This window comes from Diabrotica virgifera, chromosome 9 (assembly GCF_917563875.1).
Source record: "Diabrotica virgifera virgifera chromosome 9, PGI_DIABVI_V3a".
Taxonomy (NCBI): domain Eukaryota; kingdom Metazoa; phylum Arthropoda; class Insecta; order Coleoptera; family Chrysomelidae; genus Diabrotica; species Diabrotica virgifera.
In genome coordinates this window covers 7066074-7089417 of record NC_065451.1, presented here as the reverse complement: position 1 = coordinate 7089417, position 23344 = coordinate 7066074, and the positions used below count along the sequence as shown (strand labels likewise).

Sequence of the window (23344 nt, the reverse complement as noted above, 5' to 3'; positions counted from 1 at the left end):
CTAGGGGGTTCTTTTATAGGGGGGGGGGCATTTTTTACAATAAAACAACAATATCACTATATATATCTTCGATTATAATTCACTACAATATGTTTTTCGAAATTTTTTACGAGGAAACATTTTCTTTGATCAGATAAAATATTTTTATAACTTGAAAAACTCATTTCAACATCAACTGAAGTAATTGGGGCGTATTTAAAATAAATTGTTAAAGCCGAAAATTCTGCACCAAAATCAATTTCAAAATTTCCATTAGAAATTTCGCATATGTCCTCCAAAGTTTTAAAGCCGTTCAAAGACGGGATATCTAAAGCATGAATATTTCAATTTCCGTTAGAAAATCGTAAAACTATGTTTAAAGGTGTAAATTCTCTTAACAATAGGGGATTTAAAAGAATCACCAGAATTATAGGTAACTATAGTCCGTCCGCTATAACTTTTCCCATGCGGTACGATTCATTGTCAATCAAATTAAGTCATAACATAAATTGAAACGAACATCGATGTGTATATACATTTTGTATACTGTATACTATATACTACACACATCGGCGTACGTTTCACTTTCTGTTTTGACTTAATTTGATTGAAAATGAATCGTACCGCATGGGAAAAGTTATAGCGGACGGACTATACCTACTAAATTGGGATACAAATTGTACTAAATATAATAAAAGTAAATAAAATTCGGATTTCCCGGTAAACCATCCTTCTTCATTTTAACATCCTACAATCATTTTATAACGGCGTACTACAAGCACTATATAAGTACTTTGTGTAAAGATCGGGTATTTTCTAAGAAACATTGAAAAGGCAGTGAATGAACCGTCTCTCTTCAGGTATTTCTCGAATTAATAGATACGACAGCCTGTGCGGGGAAATACTTTGTGTCGAAATAAAAAATTTAATTTTTTTTTGACTTAAATGTTTTTAAATATGCACAAAATATGCATGTTTCTTTAAAAATATGCAAAATTTAGTAAAGTTCTAAAATATGAGAAATATGCATGCAATATGCATTTAGCATATAATCCGCTCCCTAACCATCATCAATGGTGCTACAGCCCTATGAAAGACCCTCGACCTTCCCAAGTCTATTACGCCAGTCAGTCCTATCCATTGCCAACCGTTGCCAGTTTGCTGCGCCTATTTTTCTCCCATCCTCATCTACACCATCCTTCCATCTAAGTTTTGGCTTACCCCTATTTCTACTTCCCACAGGTTGTGACATAAGGATTCTTCTAGGAGGGTTGTTATGCTGTGATCTTGCTACGTGTCCTGTCCATCTTAGTGTTCCTATTCTTATAAGAAATACTACGTCTTTACCACCAAATATATGTTTATATCTGTGGTATACCTCGTAGTTGTACCTCCTCCTCCAAATACCATTTTCACAGATGCCACCGAATATTGCTCTCAGGATCCTTCGTTCAAATATAAGCAGAAGGTTTTCATCTGCCTTGAAGATGGTCCATGTCTCCGATCCATATGTCAACACTGGTTGTATAAGGGTTTTGTATATGGTTATTTTTGTTTTTTTGGCTTAAGTTTCTGTTTCTCATATGTCTACTCAGTCCAAAATAGCATTTGTTCGCTAGAATTATCCTTCGCTTGATTTCTTCCGTCATGACGTTCTCCTTGGTGATCAGGGAGCCTAAGTATGTGAATTTGTCCACCACTTCAAAGGTAGAGTTGTCAACAGTGAGTTGGTGACCGATGTTTCTGGCTCTATTGTTCGGTATTGATGCCATCATCTTAGTTTTCTCCTCGTTTACTTTCAGGCCCATATTTTTTGAGGCATTTGAGAAGGTGGTAGAATGCGAAAACATTGAGCTGATTCCAGTTTACTCCACTTAGCCTCTTCTACTCAAATCCGACTCTCACCTTCACGTTGGTGTCCCCTGTTAACCGACCAACCGAATCTGGAGATCCGGTATCCAACCCCGGCCGGGTGGAAAGTTGGGCCGGGAACTGATGAGAGCGGGTGAAATGACCCTCCGAAAAGGGGGTTTGGCGTTTGGGTTAACTACCCAACCCCGTAAAAATCCATAGTTACGAAATCGAAAGTTAAAGATGCCGGACGGAAATCTCAACGACGACCTATGCAACGAAATAAGGGTAAATTAATCAGTGACCAACAAAAAGTCACAGAAACCTGGAAGCATTATTTTCAGACCCTACTTGGAACACAAGTAGATATGGAAGATGAAATGGGTACGAACCACGGCGAAGAGAATGAAGTAGAAGCTCCAACTATAGAGGAAGTTCTCGAAGCTATTAAGGCCCAGAAAAACAACAAAGCCCTGGGAGTTGACGAAATTCCAGCAGAACTGTATAAGGTAGGTGGCGACCACCTAGCAAGTCATATCTACGCGCTCCTTAAAGACCTAGGGCAAGAAGAGAAAATACCCGACGACTGGAAGAAAAGTATAGTATGCCCGATTTATAAAAAAGGAGACAAAATCCAGTGCAAAAACTACCGTGGAATTTCTCTACTATGTACAGCCTATAAAGTTCTAACATACACTAAGCATCAAAATTAACGCACCACCTTAAAAATGGGACATTTTTGATGTCTCGTATTTCCTAAAGCTGTTGTCCGATTTTAGTGATTTTTTTAATATGTTATAGCTTTATTCTTCAAGAATATCGATGTGATAATATTGTTGCTAAACACATAAGTGTCATTGCATACCGGGTGTACCAATGATAGTGTGTTTTTTCCTCAAAGTTTGGAACACCCTGTGGGATATTCTAGCGTATATAAAATATTGAAATTAAAACTCAACTGTAGCCTTAGGTTTTCTTAACATTTTGCTTTTTGATTCATTCGCTTATGTTGGATAATAAAAAAGTTAGGTACTTTAACAACTAGCAACGTTCTTCATCAATACGGGGTGTTTCTAAATAAGTGCGACCAACTTTAAGAGGTAATTCTGCATGAAAAAATAATGACCGTTTGCTTTATAAACATATGTCTGCAAATGCTTCGTTTCCAAGATACGGGATGATGAATTTTTTTCTTACAAACTGACAATTAATTTATTGCTCTAAAACCGGTTGAGATATATGCAAATGAAATTTAGTAGGTTTTAAGAGGTAGTTATTGCGCATTTTTTGACATACAATTAAGAATTTTATATTCACCATTGGCGTGCATACGGGTTATATTACCCGTATGAACGCCAATGGTATATACAATTCTTAATTGTATGCCAAAAAATGCGCAATAACTACCTCTTAAAACCTACCAAATTTCATTTGCATATATCAACCGGTTTTAGAGCAATAAATAAATTGTCAGTTTGTAAGAAAAAATTCAACATCCCGTATCTCGGAAACGAAGCATTTGCGGACATACGTTTATAAAGCCAACTGTCATTATTTTTTCATGCAGAATTACCTCTTAAAGTTTGTCGCACTTATTTAGAAACACCCTGTATTGATGAAGAACGTTGCTAGTTGTTAAAGTACCTAACTTTTATTATCCAACATAAGCGAATGAATCAAAAAGCAAAATGTTAAGAAAACCTAAGGCTACAGTCGAGTTTTAATTTCAATATTTCATATACCTACGCTAGAATATTCCACAGCGTGTTCCAAACTTTGAGGAAAAAACACACTATCAATATTACACCCGGTATACAATGACACTTATCTGTTTAGCAACAATATTATTACATCGATATTCTTGAAGAATAAAGCTATAACATATTAAAAAAATCACTAAGATAGGACAACAGGTTTAGGAAATACGAGACATCAAATATGTGCCATTTTTAAGGTGGTGCGTTAATTTTGATGCTTGGGATTTCCAACCGCACTTAAGCCAAAGCTTACTTTAAGCCTGAGCTTAAGCTTATGTGCCTGTATTTCCACTTCAATTTGGGGCTTAAGCATAGGCTTAAACCAAATAATTTTAAGCTCGCGCGGGAGTAGGTTTAAGCCTTTGCTTAAAATTTGTTTTCTGTTTTTTGAGGTTATTTCTATAGATTAATAATTCTAGAGTTATTTTGAAAACCAACTTTTGCGTAATAACGTTATTATTGGATTATTAACGATTATTAAAATAAAATTCTTACACCATTTGGAAGGTGTAGGCATATGAAAATTATTTATTTCTACAACGCTTGGTATATTTATTTTACAAAAGTAAACGTACATTCCAATTTGACATTTTAAGGAATATATCCAATAAACAAAATTACAAAGACGGATATTCTATTGCTTATTCAAAATAACAATAAAACATATAACCAGAGAAAATATGGACAATAGACTAACAACACATGTACCATGTACACAAAATTATGTGAAGTAAAAATAAGACAGCAGATACAGATGACCAGATAAAATTAAATGTCAACAGTAGTGGTTTTTACCTCAGAACAGTTAGTTCTGGCATTTTGACGTATTCAGAGGTACCAAACCAATTAAATTGACAGTTGAGGACCAGTTTAGTTAAGGAAATGATGGAAATACGGCACCCAGCTTAAGCTTCTCCTTAACTTTTGACACAGGCTTAGCTAAGCAAAAGCTTAAGTAGCTGTTGAAATACCGGCCCTTAGTGTACCTATATTATAAACCAGCGGGTCCAACCACTAGCAGAAAATATTATTGGAGAGTATCAGACGGACTTCCGACGGGAAAGATCGACAATGGATCAAATATTTACAGTCAAGCAGGTCTTGAGCAAATAATGAGAACACGACATTGATGTTCACAACGTGTTTGTAGACTTCAAACAGGCATACGACTCAGTCAAAAGGAACAGACTATACTATATGTTGGCTGAATTGACAATACCACACAAGCTAAGTAGACTCATTCTCATCAGTTCAATGGGTACAGACCAACTGTGGTGGGCAGTTGAACTGGCAAGAACCACGCGTTCTATTCGAGCAGAGAACCATGTTGTCCTTTGAGTATTAATAGTATATAATTCATTAACAACGACTTAAGTCATCTTACGACTTAAGTCAGCTATATTTTATACAATCATATTATGTAAAGCATATATTTTGATGTTACCACATTTAATATAATCCAGGACGGATCTGTTTTGAGATGGACGTTGAGAGGTAACTTTAATTTTTTTGCAGGAATTGCTTGAAATTAACCCATATAATAATAATTGAGTTATCCTCCCACTCAAAAAGGTCCGGAACATTGTTTAAATAATCAAAATGTCAAAAAATGAAGGAAAAATTCGATTTTTTTCCTCATTTTTTCATTATAACTTTAAAAGTATTCACTTTCGAGAAAAGTTGCACTAAAATAAAAGTTGCGTAATTAAATTTCCTACAATATAAGATTGGTTAAAAAATTTTAAAATTGTTACCCTTGTCGCAAAATAGCAATAATTGCGAAAAAAACATAAAAAAACAAGTATTCGCATTTTACGTTTTTCAACCATTTCTGCTACACTTAGGACCTTCATATTTCACTCAGAAAAACTTTATGATATGATAAAACAATAATGTAAATTTAGTTAAGATCGGTTCAATGGATTTTGCAAAATAAATTTTGCAATCCAGCTTTCGCAAAAAAATTCATTTTTTCAAAATGTTGCAGGACTGAAAATAAAGCAAATAGCAAGTTAATTTTTTTTACAAATAGAAGAATAATGTACCTTTCATTTGCAATTTGCAAAATAAAATCGGTTAACTACCACGGCGTTAGGACTTTTTTTTAAATACACATTAATTTTTGGTGCTACGCGCAGGACAGCGGTGTTCGATTCACACAAGTTGATTTCCACCAAAATTTCTTTCAATCTTTATCTATTATTTTTTTACTCTATATTTTGTTGTATGTTCATATTTTATTTGCACAAAAATCAAACTAATTTGATTATTGTTTGTGAAAAATTGTTTAAACAATTGCATATGTTTAAAAATAATACACTTTTATTTTCTAAGTTAGAATATAATATGAACAAAGAAAGTTTTTGCTAAAAAAAGTGTTATTTCAAAGGACAGAGTATGTGTTTTTATTTTGCAATAAACAATTTTTAGTTATTTATTTTGAAATGTACTAAAAATTAAAATTTATCAATCATTTTCAAAGGTCATTGGAATGCCCAATCAGAGCAAACGTATTCGTTGTCCTGCGCGTAGCACCAACAATTAATGTTTATTTAAAAAATTCCTGACACCGCGTAGTTAACCGATTTTAATTTTGAAAATTGCAAGTGAAACTATTCTTTTATACGTAAAAAAAACTCAACTTGCTGTCTGCTTTATTTTCAGTGCTGCAACATTTTGAAAAAAAAAAATGAATTTTTTTTTGGGAAAGCTGGATTGCAAAATTTATTTTACAAAATCTGTTAAACCGATCTTAATGGAATTTACAGTATTGTTTTATCATATCATAAAGTTTTTCTGGGTGAAATATGAAGGTCCTAAGTGTAGCATAAATGGTTGAAAAACGTAAAATGCAAATACTTGTTTGTTTATGTTTTTTTTTCTAAATTATTGCTATTTTGCAACAAGGGTGACAATTTTTAAAATTTTCAGTTAATCATATATTGTAGGAAATTTAATTACGCAACTTTTATGTCGGTACAACTTTTCTCGAAAATGAATACTTTTAAAGTTATAATAAAAAAACCAAGAAAAAAATCGAATTTTTCCTTCATTTTTTGACATTTTGATTATTTAAACAATGTTCCGGACCTTTTTGAATGGGAGGATAACTCAAATATTATTATATGAATTATTTTCAAGCAATTTCTGCAAAAAAATATGAGTCACCTCTCAACATCCTAATGTACTAATATTTTTACAGGTGCGCCCTGGTCTAATAGTGTGCTAGTTTCATTTACTTAGCAGAATGCACTGAAGATGGTCTGATTCAGATCGAAAACGTTTTGCAATCCTTTTGGATGACTTTTTAAGAAGTTTTTTAATAAACATTTTATACCAATATGTATACAAATCAAAGTTGTTTACTTCTGTATTAGTTTGATATATTTTGTTCCAACCTGTAGGGAATTACATTTTGATTTCCGTGTATTGTAATTTTATATGATTAGACTATACCTATACCGAAACACCAATCATGCATTAACGAATTAACGAAAAAATCGAAAAGCACCATCCACGGTCGAATAGACCACGAACCGATATCTGCAAATATGGAGAATCAAGAATCATTAAATAGTATTTTTACCCATTACAATGGTACAAATTATGTCATCAATTGAATGCACGGCCTTCGCGGATAACTGCTGGCAATTTACTAAACTGGAAGCCTTTACCATTTTTCAATGGTAATTCTCGCTTTGCACGGTAAAAAATGAGATTACGATCTAGAATTAATTTAAATGTGAGGGTTCTTTGTGAACTCGACAAAATAAAAAAAATTCTGACCAATTTAATGTAAATTGATTTAGCTGATTTAGAGGAAATTTTAACGAAAAAACTTCACTACAATAAAAGTCAAGGACAATACCCCAGCCTCTCTGAAAAAATCATCGATATCACGCAAAAATCGTATACACCCTCTAAAAGGTACATACGTGAGGGGTAGCTTATGACAAATCTTTTTGTTTTGGAATTTTTCTTTTTTTAAACAGTCATGTACTTGGAGGTAATATTTGCGAACGCTTTATCGCACTCTTCAGAATCAGGATAAACGGACAAAGAGTAAATAATTATCCGCTATGCAGATGACACTGATTTAAGGACTGATTCGAATCATAGTATCCCTAAGGGCTGATTCGAATCATAGCCTCCCGATTCTGTTCAGCTACAATCATTAGCTACAATCCGTAAAAGTTTCAAGTTTTTACATTGTCAAAAACAAGAGAATTTAATAATTTTTCAATAAAATCGTTTTTTTATTTAAACAATTAATAAACATAAAAACAATTTTTTTATTGACTATTCGCGTATTGTTCCCGCGAATGCACATGTCTGCAAATTTTCATTCATTTGCATTGAAGAAAAGGCAGTCAAATTAACGTCTAAAGATTTGACGCAAACTATTGAACTAAATAAAAGCGTTTAAAAAACTCGACGTTGTGTGTGACCTCGTGAAACTCGTAAGCTAATTAAATCTTTTTGAATTTTTTGTTTCTTATGATCGAGTGACGAGTTCTATGTCCACCGCAAAATCCATTTTTTTTTGTGAGCTGCCTGTCAAAATTTGTCACCAATGGCTTATTTTTCAATATTTTGGATTGAATTTTTTTCTAAATGTTCTTTGAATTGTACTTAATGTGATTATTTAATTTAAAAATAAAATAATTGTACCATAGCTTCGAAAAAAATTCACAAAAATGTGCTTGATATGTTGATTTCAAACCATACCTCCCCCTTAAGCTTAAGACGTAAATACCTTAAATATAAATGTAAATCCTTATGCTGGTGCCACACTAGCGTCCAATGTCGTTAATTATCGAATTATTTGACACATTTCTAATGCAAATAATGCGATAATTAACGGTATTAGATGCTAGTGTGGCCCCAGTATTGAAGTATAAGCTGAGCTTAGCTAAACTGAAGTTTAAGATCTGTTGGTGCAACCAGGCATGCGAGTTGTAAAAAAGAGATGAAGATCAATACTGCGAGCGAAAACCAAAGTTATGAAAATATCAAAGAACAAAAATTACCCCTTCTCTGAAATTTATTATTTAAATTAACTCACTGAAAAGCTGGTGAAAAAGCACATTTTTTGTAACTTGGTTCCTATTGTAACCAAAAGGAACCAAGATATCAGTGTTTCTGAAAATCATATTTCCATTGTTAATTAACATTAAGAGCTGAAAGAGCAAATTATAAATGAATATCTGGACTTTATGGATCAATTTATAGATGGCATATACAGAGAATGGGTAAAAAATTATAACTATAAAGTTACAAACTCTCATTTTAAAGGATTTTCTATGCTTTTTCAGTACTAGTGTGACACTTTTTCATATAATTTACCTTCTCCTTTAGTATATAAAATAAAATAGCGATCTTACACTGTTTATAAGTAAAAAAGACCTTTAATTTTTTGCATATTTTGTTTATTACATATTGTTGTTGGGTTGGCAAAATTATCAAAAGCATTTGTTAGATACCTGGATCAAAGCATATCACGAACAAGTTTTTTATTTTGCTAATATCTCTGGTCTGTATATTCTCTTTGATCGATTAAATATTAAGTTATTTTCTTAAATCTTCATTTTTCTGTCTGTCGCGTTTTTTAGTGTTCTTCACAAGCTATACTGCCCAAAGTTGACAGGAGGTACTGTTAGAATAAATCTCGACATAAAACCGATAAAAATTTTAATTTAAAACCCGTGAAAAATATTTTTTCTACGAGCGTGCAAAAATGTCTACTTTCGCGCACGCGTTTTAGTTTAGAAAGTTTCACTTTTCCGCACGCGTTTTACTTTTCCGCACGCGTTTTACTTTTCCGCACGCGTGTAGATATTTTAATATGGCCTTAAAATAATTATAATACATGCAATAAACTAATATTTAGATATTATTTACTATTTTAGTTCAAATTGTGTTCCTGTTTTAATGAAATTAACGCGACAATTCGATGATATAAAATTATTTTGACATAATATTCGAAAGTCAAATCGGTAGACAATAACAGTCGTTTTGAATCATCGTCATAGAAACCAAGATCGTCGTCATGCTAACTAATTATATTGAAAGTTTGGTTTTGACAACCTTGTCAAAGATTTAATTTGTGTATGTATTTTCATATTAATTAAATTAATTGATTAAGATTTGGTCATTTTTTAAAGACTCGTAGAAAAAATATTGTTCCTAACTCTTGCAGAAAGTCTCTTTTCCGCACTCGACTGCTTGCCGAACTCCCGCTTCGCGTCGTTCGGTAAACTGCAGTCGCGTGCGGAAAAGCATGACTTTCTGCACTTGTTAGGAAAATAACTATATTAGATCACGCCCCGGCGATTATTAAAAAAACTATTTAACAAATTTTTGTTGTTATTATTTATTAGAAGTCGTTATTTCGTTATTTCGTGGCTGGCACACACGGTCAATAACACCGGGGTACCATGGTACCAAGTTCATAGAACCCTGCGCGCCGTCTCGTTCTATTAGCCACTCCCTCGTAATTGAACAACTCTAGTGATAAATAGTACAAAGTGTTTTCTTGATACCATTATTTCGAAATTGTTATATCTATTATAGTTTATCATTTTAATGTGTGTCTTAGGGACGCCACGATAAATAAAGCAAACAATAACAATGGATTTTGTATAGATTATTGATAACTGTTTATTATGGCAGTAAAACCAGTAATTGGTTGTTTATCTAGATATTTTTTACGTACAAAGATAATACATTACTTGTTTATTGTCTTTACTAGGAATTAACCACAATTTCAGTTGAAAATACGTTTTGACGTTTCCACTTTCAATTCGGAAGTCGTTTTATTCTATTCTATTCTATTTCGAAGTGGAAGTCGAAACGTCAAAATAGATGTATTTTTAATTAAAATTGTGGTTAATTACAATTAAATATAGTAGATAATATTAAAATGTTTCAATAAAGTCAATAAAATAGCTTCAGAATTATATGAAGATACTTTTAATAAATACTTTTATCTAAACACTCGTACTCGTAGCACGAAGGATTACAGTAATTTACTGGAGTAATTAAGAAAATCCAAACATTTTCTTGTGTTTTTGTGGTTCAGCAGTCAGCCTTCTGCGTCCAAAGTTGAACATAGGCCTCCCCTAATTTCATCCAGTTCTATCGGTTCTTTTGACATCTGTCCATCGTGTAGGTGCTCTATCTTTTCTTCTTCTGTCTACTTGTGGTCTCCACACTGTATTTTTTTTGGGTCCACCACCCGTCATTCTTTATGGCCACATGGTCCGCTCAGTTCCACTTTAGCCTGCTATGCTATGTGCTCTATGACATCTATAACGCATGTCCTTGTTCTTATTTTCGCTGACTGAGGCAGTCCAAATAACGACAATTCTATTCTTGTTTACCGTTTGTTGAGGACCGTAACACATCTAAAGATTTGCTTCTTGCCAGTGATCAATATATCTGGGATCTACCATATCTGGGATCTACCACTGTGATCTTCCCTTTTAATTTTTAAATGTATCTCTTTCCCAGTTTTTCCATTCGGTTTCTGCCACGTCCATCTTCGATGTTCTTTTCTGTAAAAGAAACTGTTCGTTTGGAATTTTTGTCCAGGAGCAAACTAAGTAAAGTTTCTCCTGTTTCCCAAATCCAATTTTCCCAGTGATGTTTCTATCTCATCAGCCTTTCTACCATCCCACCAACATGGAAGTGAGGTTGACAATTGAGTAGGAGTACCTATTTGACACGCTGACACGCATCACTACCCCACTAGAACCCCTTTTTGTGGTACCCCCTATCTGAAAATACCTATATTCTTCCTCTTATCAGGTCTGTTCTTGGGCTAATCTCCCATTATAGTCCAGAAAGCCACTGCGCATCCGCTAGGAAAATTATTCTAATTCGGATTTTTTGCACAATCTTACTCAAAAGGGACCCCTTTTAACAAATTTGCATGTTGCCAGGACCAAAAGTTGTACAAACATTTTTTAAACGTTTTTTTTTTATTTTTTCCTAAAATTATTTTTTTTGCATGGAACAAAGTTTTTTTAGGTTTTTTGGATCATTCCAAACAGAAAAGGTGTTTAGTGACTTTTCTCTAAAGTTGACAGTTTTTGACATATAAGCGATTAAAAATTGAAAAATTGCGAAATCGGCTATTTTTAACCCTCAAAAACTATATGAAAAACTGAAAATTTGAATGTTGCCAAGGTAGGTAGATATTCTTTAAACATCGATTGATGAAATCCCGAAGAGTTTTTTGCAATACAATATTCAAAACTCCTTTGTTTTTTATTTGCTAATCAAGCCTGCGCGACACTATTTTCCACCGTTGCATGTGTATACAGTATGGTGTAAATGCAAGGAATAAATTCGTTATTTCGTAAACCGTCGACTTTAAGGAAAAATCCCAAAACAGGTCGATTTTTATTTTTAAGTTATGATATTGTGGCGTATATGGTATACTAGTGACGTCATCCATCTGGGCGCGATGACGTAATCGATGATTTTTTAAATGAGAATAGGGGTCGTGTGCTAGCTTATTTGAAAGGTTCTTCAATTCTCTATCCAGTAATATAAACATTTACATAACTATTTATACAGGGTGTCCAAAAAATTTTTAATTAATTAAATTATTTGACAAAAAAAGAAGAATGTATAAATAATTATATAAATGTTTATATTATTGAATAGAGAATTGAAGAACCTTTCAAATGAGCTAGCACACAATCCCTATTCTCATTTAAAAAAAATCATCGATTACGTCATCACGCCCAGATGGATGACGTCACTAGTATACCATATACGCCACAATATCATAACTTAAAAATAAAAATCGACCTGTTTTGGGATTTTTCCTTAAAGTCGACGGTTTACGAAATAACGAATTTATTCCTTGCATTTACACCATACTGTATACACATGCAACGGTGGAAAATAGTGTCGCGCAGGCTTGATTAGCAATTAAAAAACAAAGGAGTTTTAAATATTGTATTGCAAAAAACTCTTCGGGATTTCATCAATCGATGTTTAACTACCTTGGCAACATTCAAATTTTCAGTTTTTCATATAGTTTTTGAGGGTTAAAACTGACCGATTTCGCAATTTTTCAATTTTTAATCGCTTATATGTCAAAAACTATCAACTTTAGAGAAAAGTCACTAAAGACCTTTTCTGTTTGGAATGATCCAAAAAACCTAAAAACACTTTGTTCCATGCAAAAGAAATAATATTAGGAAAAAAACAAAAAAAAAACGTTTAAAAAATTGTTGTACAACTTTTGGTCCTGGCAACATGCAAATTTGTTAAAAGGGGTACTTTTTGAGTAAGATTGTGCAAAAAATCTGAATTAGAATAATTTTTATAGTGGATGCGCAGTGGCTTTCTGGACTACTATTCATTCATGTAACATGCGAGTGACAGTCTTTCAGAGATGAACAAGGAAAATTATTTATACAAAGGAAGAAGAAGAACATTTCTGGATTCCTGAGTTGAAATCTACTTTCGATATTTAGCCCGATCAATGAACACATAATTTCCCGAAAACCTCAAAAAAAAATAAAGGAAGGATGAAAATTTGGGAATAGGTACGTAGTTGAAATTGTCTATTATTATATAAGAAAAAGTTTACAATTCTACATTCCCTCCATTTTCCAAAAATTGGGAAATACGGGGTGAAAAAATATACATTCAAAATAAGTCCGGAATTAGATAAAATGACTTATTCTAACTTGTTCTATACAGTTTTTTACCAAGTCAATACTTTTCGAGTTATTTGCGAGTGAGTATGTTCATTTTTAACAAAAAAAAAATGTTTTTGGACGGTTTTCCGCAAATAACTCAAAAAGTAAGTATTTTATCAAAAAAATATTCCTAACAAAAATATAGCTCATAAGAAAGTAAAAAAAATGGTATATGCATGAAGTTTTTAGACCCAGTAGAAGCAGAGTTGTAGCTAATGAAAAGTAGGTTCTTATTCATCAAATTCCAAATCAAATATGTCAACTTGAAATAACCAAAAAACGGAGCACTTTTCGGGGAAAACTCATTATAACTTTTTTTAAAGTGTTTAAAAAAAGGTTTAATTTTGTTTTTCAAACAAACTTCTAACATTAAAATTAAGTGAGTTACACTCAAAATATTGTTGGTTGCTTTTATTTTTTGGTAAAAAATCGCGAAAATCACCCCCTAATTAGCATCCCAAATAAAGTTAATCATTACCCCTTCACAAGTTACGTTACTTATGTATTTTTTATATGATGTATAAGTTCCATTGGTTCAATGTGCACATTTTTGAAAAAAAAATTAGTTTTAAAATAAACACTTTTTTTTTAATTTTGAAAAAAATTTATTTTTTTTCAAAATAACTTAAAAATTATTAGTAATACCAAAAATCTCAAAGAGTAATAAAATGTACGTTTTGCTTTTCTGAATATTTTGGATTTTTTGTTTGCTTGTTAGACAAAAATTGGGTATGCTGTGGCTGTTCAAAATTGGCATAAACTCGTGATCAGTTACTCGTTCAAGCCATTTTAACTACAGCCTTTTCAAAAATAAACACTTTGAACCGATGAAACTTACAGATCATATATAAAAAGAATACATAAGAAAAGTAACTTGTGAAACGGTAACGATTAAATTTATTTGGAATGCTAATTAGGGGGTGATTTCGTGATTCTTTTTACCAAAAAATAAAAGGGGCCAACAATATGTTGAGCGTAGCTCACTTACTGTTAATGTTAGAAGTTTTTTAAAAAAACAAAAGTAAACCTTTTTTTAAACACTTTAAAAAAGTTGTAAGGAGTTGTCTCCGAAAAGTGCTACGTTTTTTGATTACTTCACGTTGAAATATTCGATTTTGAATTTGACGAAGAAGAACCTACTTTTCATTAGCTACAACTTTGCTTCTACTTGGTCTATATACTTCATGCAAACACCACTTGTTTCACTTTTTTATAAGCTATAGTTTTGCTAAGAATATTTTGTTTTCGATAAGATACTTACTTTTTGAGTTATATGCCAAAAACCGACCAAAATCATGTTTTTTTTTTTGTTAAAAATGAACATTATTCACTCGCAAATAACTCGAAAAGTGTTGACTTCTATAGAACAAAAACTCTATAGAACAAAAGTTAGAATACCCGAGAAGGGGTATTCCCCTCCATTTTTGTGAAATGGAGGTGATGTAGAATTGTAAACTTTTTCTTATATAGATAATAATAGGCAATTTCAACTACCTATTCTTAAATTCAGGCAGTAAAGGCATATCCAGGAGCATACGTATCTTCTGATCAGTCTTCTTATTGCTAGGTTTCAACTTCAACTAAAAAAGACGCAAAAAAGCCGCAGCAACAATAAACTTAACATACAGAAACTTAAGTCAGAAGAAACAAAAGAAAATTTGAAACATGAAATCAACACAAATCTAGATAGAAACCCAGGAAATAATTGCAACGTAGAACAGCAGTGGCAATTCTTCAAAACCTCTATATTAGAGCCAAGTAAGAAAGTACTTACAACAACCAAATGTAAGAAAGAAGAATGGATGACTGAGTAAATTCTAGAGTTGATGAATGAAAGAAGAAAAAACAAAACAAATAATAAGACCCGCTATAAACAGCTTCAAAATCAAATAAGAAGAAAAATTAGGGAGGCTAAAGAAACCTACTTCTCTGAAAAATGTAAAGAAATAGAAGAACTTCAAAACAGATATGACAACTTCAACCTACATAAAAAAGTCAAAGAACTAGCCGGAATAGGAAATAGAGGAACCTTAAATATATTGCTCGACAAAAACGGAAATATTATAATGGAGACAGAACGAAAACTACGACGATGGAAAGAGTACATCGAGGAACTATTTCATGACCAGAGAGAAGCTAGTACATCCGTAGATAGCCAAACCGGAGACGTAGGCCCAAAGATAACCAAATCAGAGGTTAGTCAGGCAATAAACTCTATAAAAACTAATAAATCTGCTGGTCCAGATGAATTACCTAGCGAGCTGATAAAGTTGGTCAACGAGAAAAACCTGGACATAATAGTAGAACTGTTCAACGCTATCTATACTACTGGAATCATCCCTAGAGAAATGTTGACATCAGCATTTGTGTGTTTGCCAAAAAAAGTGAATGCCAAGGAATGCAGTGACTACCGAACCATAAGCTTAATGTCACATACATACCTTGAAAATTCTGCTGAAAATTATCCACGCCAGAATACACTCTAAACTGGAGCTGGATATTAGTGACACTCAATATGGGTTACACAATGGTATGGGTACCAGAGAGGCATTATTCTCCTTCAACGTGCTGACACAGAGATGTTTGGATGTTAACCGTTCTCTTTACGTCTGTTTTATAAAGCGTTTGATAAAGTAAAACATGACCGACTCATGGAAATTCTAAAAACTAAAAACCTAGATGAAAGAGATTTAAGACTAATAACACATCTCTATTACAATCAGCTAGCAATAGTAAGAATAGAAAAAGAAACATCTGAAGAAATGGAAATAAAGAGAGGAGTTAGGCAAGGCTGCATACTATCACCTCTATTATTTAACGCTTATTCTGAAGAGGTAATGCGAGAAACTCTGGAAAATGAAACAGTCGGCATAAGAGTAAATGGAGTCTTAGTTAACAACATCAGATATGCAGATGATACAGTAATAATAGCCGATAGTTTACAAGACCTGCAAAGACTCATGAGTAAAATAGTAAGGTGTAGTAGTGAGTACGGACTCTCTCTCAATATCAAAAAGACGAAGTTTATGAAAATTAGTAAAAACAACCATAATACTAACGAAATCTTGATAGTAGAGGGCCAGCAGATCGAAAGAGTAAAAAAGTACACTTACCTAGGAACACTTATAACCGAAAATAATGACTACTCTGCAGAAATCAAAGTCAGAATCGAGAAAGCACGTTCTAATTTTATGAAAATAAAAAAGGTCCTATGTAGCAAAGATTTAACATTAGCTCTTAAAGTACGCCTAACAAAATGTTACGTATATGTGTACTATACTATGGACTGGAATCATGGACGTTAAATGTAGAGACAATGAGACGACTTAACGCCTTTGAAATGTGGACCTATAGAAGAATTATGAGGGTTTCCTGGGTAGATAGAGTTACGAACAATGAAGTACTGAGAAGAATAGGTAAAGAGAAGGAAATTGAACTTACAATTAAAGAAAGAAAACTACAGTATCTCGGACATGTGATGCGGGGCGAGAAGTATGGCATCCTGCGACTCATAATGCAGGGAAAGATAGATGGCAGAAGAAGCATCGGCAGAAGACGAATTTCATGGCTGAAGAACCTCAGAGAATGGTTTGGATGCAGCTCAAAACAACTATTTAGAGCTACTGCCTCAAAAATTAAAATAGCTATGATGATTGCCAACCTCCGTAGCGGAGATGGCACCTGAAGAAGAAGAAGATTCTTAAATTTTCATGCTTCTTTTATTTTTTTTGGGGTCAGATTGTTCTTTGATCGGGCTAATTACCTAATTCATTCATAGAATAACTTAACAATACCTCAAATATTTTACCTTCCAATTAATGTGATTAATGAATAAACAACATTCCAAAGATAAGTCTATGTACATCATCGTCTATTTGGTATGTATTATGTATTTATTAACATACCCGTACCACTAGCTGTGACTGTGCATACAGATAAATCTTTTGTCTGCCTGAATCTTCCCTGCATACAAATCGTCAAAATTAACAATATTTTTAAGCATGCCTGCTACGTGTCTTGTCAGACTTCCAGACCACCATATTGTTCATGTAATCAATTGAATACAGTATTTATTTAATGTCTGACAAAAAAGATTGAAGAACCACAAAACGCATTATCTTGATAGTGGAATCTTCCTAACGCATTTATGAACGAATTTATGAATATAATTTTTATTCGTTGGAAGAAAAAATGTATAACTTAAAATCGACCACCGACAATTTAGTAGATATCATCATCATCATCCAGCCTTCTGCATCCAAAGTTGAACATAGGCCTCCCCTAATTTCTTCCAGTTTTGTCGATCTTGGGCTTTCTGCAACCAATTCCCAGCAATCCTTTTGACGTCGTCTGTCCATCGTGTAGATATAGAAATACATATTAATAATGCTTTCTGCAACAACCAACAATGTATTGCAATTTAGTTTGAATTGCACAAAGCATTTGATATGGCTTGGCATCTCAAGCCATATAGGATAAAGGAAATACCTACTTTAAAACTTGGAGATCAAACACTTGAATATGTAAAAAACAACTAAATATCTAGGTTTAACATTTAATCAAGTTCTAACGAGGAAGAACCACATCAAATATATTTCAGCACCATTTCAAAAAATACTAAACTTCTTGAAGTTTCTTTCTGGTACGAACTGGGGAACGTACGGTAGAACTCTACTCACAATAAAATAATATATTGTTACAACTTCTTGAAAGTAACTTTATTCAAACTCAAATACAATATAAACTTTAACAAACTGACAACTGTCGACTACTAAATCTGAATTACAACTGAACTATAGAATGTCAAACACATAATGTTTATATAGTTTTCTGACGTTCTAGATGTCACCAGACATTTCTGGGTTATTCCATGACATCCAGAATATTCTCGTACGTGACTACTTCTTCTATCACGTCGAGGGACTCTTTCTATGTAGGAACAATCTACGGAACTGTCATAACAATATTATACAGGGTGATTGATTAGTAGGGTAAAGCTTAATAGCTCCGCTATAGTAATAGATAGCAATAAAAGTTAATAACAAAAATTTTAGCCACCTTTGAGCTTCACATTAAAAAATTAGTTAGAATATTACAGGGTGTTCGATAACACAGTGGCAGACCAAACTTATGTTTTTTTAAATGGAACACCCTATATTTTATTTTAAATTCGAAATCCTGTTAACTTCTCCATCACAAAAATATAAAGGTTTGTAATTTTATACAGGGTATTTACAAAGTTACAACCAATTTTGTATGAAAATCGTAACAAGTTCAACTCCCTGTATAAATAAAAATAAGCACAACAGCAATGGTTTATTAATGCCTTATTTTTTTATTTATTGTCAAGATTTTTAAGAATTATTGATATTGCTAATTTTCTTTATATCAAATACAGGGTGAGTCAAAACGCAAGTACATTATTTTCTCAGTAATGTTAAATAGAATAGTATTTTATATCATTATTGAAAAGTAACATTAACGTACTTTAATTTTTATATAGCCTTCCCTATGCCCAAATTTATTAGTTTTCGATATATTTTCATTTTTCAGAGAAAATTATTTTAGGTGTTTAAATTTATCTAAATTGCCATGACTGAATTGACAATTGAAGATTACCGATTATCAATCCGGTAATCAATGTAACACTGCAGCAAATAAAGAAATAAAAATAATTTATTAGTAATACATTTTACAAACAAAAACACAAACACTCCATGCAACATTTTTGAAACAATTAAAAACTATCTTTTTATGTAAATGCAACAAATAAACAAAGAAAATTAGTAATAAATTTTACAAAAAAACACACAAACACAAAATGCAATATTTTGTGAAGACAATTAAGCACTACTTTTGTATGTAAATGTAATAATGTAACAAATAAAGAACGAAACATAATTTATCAGTAATACATTTTGCAAAAAAACATGTTTGAAAAAATTAGAAGCTACTTTTAATAAAATATTTTTAATATTTAATTACATACATAAGCTGTTCAAAATGATCTCCTAACACATTTATGTATGCGTAAAAACGATCATTGAATGAGCTACTTACTCTACGGAGCATTTGTAAATTAACACATCGAAATACACTTTGTATTCTATTTTTCATCTCATCCCTTGTTGTTGGAGGTATTTTATAAACTTCATTATTAACGTAACCCAAAAAAAATCAGTCCAGTTTATTAAATTCTGGTGATTTGGGTGGCCACGCTACTGGTCCATTGAAAAATGAAAATATCTCGAAAACTAATAAATTTAGACATAGGGAATGTTATCTAAAAATTAAAGTACGGTAATGGTACTCTTCAATAGTGATATAAAATACAGGGTGTTCCATTTAAAATTACTGAGAAAATAATGTACTTGCGTTTTGACTCACCCTGTATTTGATATAAAGAAAATTAGCAATATCGACCATTCTTGAAAATTTTGACAATACGTTAAAAAATATGGCATTAATAAACCATTGTTGTTTTGTTTATTTTTATTTATACAGGGGGTTGAACTTGTTTTCATATAAACGATTTTCATATAAAAAATTTTATAACTTTGTAAATACCCTGTATAACATAACAAAGCTTTATATTCTTGTGATGGAGAAGTTAACAGGATTTCGAATTTAAAATAAAATATACGGTGTTCTGAGGTGTAAAAGACGAGGTGGTGTTCTGAGTCCTTTGTTATTCATCACTTTAATGGACGAAATTGCAAAAGAATACAGGGGTAAGGTAAAAAGAACTAGGGTTGGGGTGTATAAACTTCAACAAGTTTACGTGTCAGAGTTGATATATGCCGATGACCTGGTAATTGTGGCAAAATCAGAAAAAGACTTACAAGTGAATGTGAATGTTTGGAATGAAGCCTTTAAGAAATTTGGGATGAAAATAAATATTGAAAAAACAGAAGCTTTAGTAATATCGAAAACACAAGAAAATATAAATGTTAAGTTGAATAATGAGACCATTACACAAGTTGAGGACTTCAAGTATCTAGGATCAACAATGAATGGGCAAGGAAATATAGAACCAGAAATAAACAGCAGGGTAATGAGTGCAACAAAATTATACTATGCACTAAATAAAAGTTTTATTAGGAAGAAACAAGTAAGCCTGAAAACAAAAATGAAAGTATTTCAAACCGTATATGAGCCGGTGCTACTCTACGGTAGTGAAACGTGGACAGTGAACGACAACATCTGTAGTAAAATTCAAGCATGCGAAATGCGATATTTGCGTGCGGTATCCGGGGTGACCAGACGTGATCGTATAAGAAATGAAGACATACGTGAAAGGTGCGGTGTTGGAAGGACCTTAGACAGACTTGAAACCAAACAGTTATCGTGGTTCGGACATATGGCGAGAATGAGTGAAGGTAGAACTGTAAAGAGGGTATGGAAAGCGGCATCTGACAACAAACGACGAAGAGGCAGGCCAGCAAGAACGTGGAATGCAAATATTGGAAGGGCTTGCGAAAAAAGGAATATTGGGTGGAGAGAAGCAGAAAGACTAGCTACCGACCGAAAGGCATGGAGACGTCTCATTTCTCCACTTACCTCGACACCGTAAGGTACAAGAGGACGGCTTAAGTTTTTTTTAAGTTATATACGGTGTTCCATTTAAAAAAACATAAGTTTGGTCTGCCACTGTGTTATCGAACACACTGTAACATTCTAACTAATTTTGTAATGTGAAGCTCAAAGGTGGCTCAAATTTTTGTTATTAACTTTTATTGCTATCTATTACTATAGCGGAGCTATTGAGCTTTACCCTACTAATCAATCACTCTGTATAAAAATCTAATCCTCTCCAAGATCGATTATGGTTGCCATGCTTACTCGTCTGCTTCAGCAACAACTCTAAAAATTTTAGACACCATTCAAAATAACGCTCTTAGAATAATAGGTATGCGGATGCGGAGCATTTAATATAACTACTATTATAAGTCTTCAGACTGAACTCGGTGAACTGGAAACATGGATCATGACAGAAATTTTATCAATACTTTTGAAAGAAAGGTATTAAGAAGGATATCGGCACCAACCTGCGACAGTGTCACCTTCTTATTTCTGTGACCGATTCTTCATTATGTCTTTCCATTCCTATTGTTTTCTGGTATACAAATTTATTTTCCTGTGGGTTTTATGGTTCGTCTTCCTACATTATGTAAATATGTATGTATTTCTTCTTCTTCTTCTTTATGTGTCATCTCCTCTAAGAAGGTTGGCAACCATCACGGCAATTCGCACTTTCGATACCGCTGCTCTAAAGAGATCAGCAGAAGTTCAATTAAACCAAGCTCTCAAATCTTTTAACCAGGAGATGCGTCTTCTTCCGCGACTCCTTCTACCCTGTGTGTATGTATTTAGTTTCCCCCAAATACCTATGCTCCAGTTTCAATGTCAATTTGTTTGCAGTGTATTTTGTCTGTTGGGTTGATGCGATCGGTACTGTTTCAGGGATCTGTCACCTCTTCAGGACGTGGTTTGTTTTTTGGACGTTGGCACTGGCACTGGATTCGTTGAGTATCACTGGTGGTATCGATGTCTGTGGTGGATGCTGGATGGGTGCGTTCGGACGACCACAGCGGCTGGACAGCTGGAACTGCAGACACCGCTGGAAGTCAGCCGCTGAGAGATTTACTAAGCTTTCCCTATCAGCGCTGGATACAACCACTCAGCCGATTTCTGCTGACAGTCAGCCGCTGTGGTCGTCCGAACGCAACCATTGTGTCTGCGGAGCAGGACGTCTTCAGAGTTTGCTCAGAGGAGAAAGGGCCTGGTTGCTACAACGGTTATTTTCAAAAATTTTTGAAGTTATACTTCTTTAGTCGCGATAGGGAGTGAATTTTTATTATTCTGCGCGCATGCGCACAGAGACAGTATGTGGTTCGTCGCTAAATCTTTTAAGTTACTTATGTATCAGTCCAAAAAAGGTGTGGAAAAAATATATTAGTGTTTTTAGTAAATATATTTATTATAAATTTTGTGTCTTTCGATTTGTCTTCCTCGGGAGTAAGGTAATACGTATTATTAAAACATTTTTATTTAATTCTTCACTTCGTCTATTTGTTACCGTGGTTTGTCATAATGTCCAAGAAACCGTCAAAACAATGCCTTCGTAGCCTCATTGGTACAGCATTCGACTACGGATCGAGAGGTCCCGGGTTCAAATGCGGATAATTGCTGCCTCTTTTTTGATTTTTTGATTTTTGGAAAGTGTTAAGTAACTATTAAAATCAGTTTAATATTTAATAAAACAAAAATAAACTGTTAAAAGTATTTTATTTCGCTGAAATCATATAATAGAAGTATAACTTCTTACGTGCTTACAAAGTACACACACATTCTTGTTTATGAATTTGACTTAATTTACTGATTTGAAAATATGAAAAATGTAATGAGTTTTAGACGCTTGAGGGCAGCTGTGGTTGTATTCTCCCTATATGTATAGGTATAATTGTGCAATGAGATCGGGAAATCACAGAAAACCGATCTATCTCTGTCCATGGTAAAGCTCGAAATGAGCTATTTATCTATTTATGCATCGTTCTCTATAATAGTTATATTTGTTCCTAACGGATTTTTTTTCAAATATCCGCATTGCACGAAAATTCCGTATTCTCACTCCGCTTCCTCCAAAAACCGCTACCTAATTTCTCAGTCGTAACAGTCTTCGCAGAAAGCAGAAGTACGTGATACAATAAGTGACCTATTGATCTTTTTTTGGGTAGTGGTTTTCGAAATGGTTCGGTCAGACTGATTATTTTTTGATATTCAATTGCGGTTGTTGGTGTACGTTTGTTCGACCGAGACGTTTATGGTCCGGACGCTGAGCTCTTTTTTGGTAAGTTATTACTGTATTACGTGCCTCGACAACTATATTATTGTTAATGATTTTTAGTATGTATTTATTATAAACAAATATCACATGTTACAAAATAGAGACACACTTTCAATGTTGTAGTGATTTGTTTACAGCGATTCAGGTTAATATATGTGATACTTTTGTCTTCACCTGACTTATTTCCT

General features: G+C 33.2%; 3 protein-coding genes across 3 annotated transcripts in view; all 3 read left to right on the top strand.

Moving 5' to 3' along the window:
* LOC114325597 (mediator of RNA polymerase II transcription subunit 24) overlaps positions 1-3177 on the top strand; it is a 135317-nt gene extending 132140 nt beyond the window's left edge. Inside the window, exon 9 of the transcript XR_007701025.1 lies at positions 3100-3177. The gene's annotated coding sequence lies outside the window, so the exon portion shown is untranslated. The remainder of the gene's footprint in view (positions 1-3099) is intronic.
* LOC114325602 (heat shock protein 70 A1-like) overlaps positions 1-23344 on the top strand; it is a 517012-nt gene that overhangs the window by 147499 nt on the left and 346169 nt on the right. The gene's annotated exons all lie outside the window — the stretch shown is intronic.
* LOC114325604 (uncharacterized) overlaps positions 1-23344 on the top strand; it is a 242432-nt gene that overhangs the window by 39968 nt on the left and 179120 nt on the right. The gene's annotated exons all lie outside the window — the stretch shown is intronic.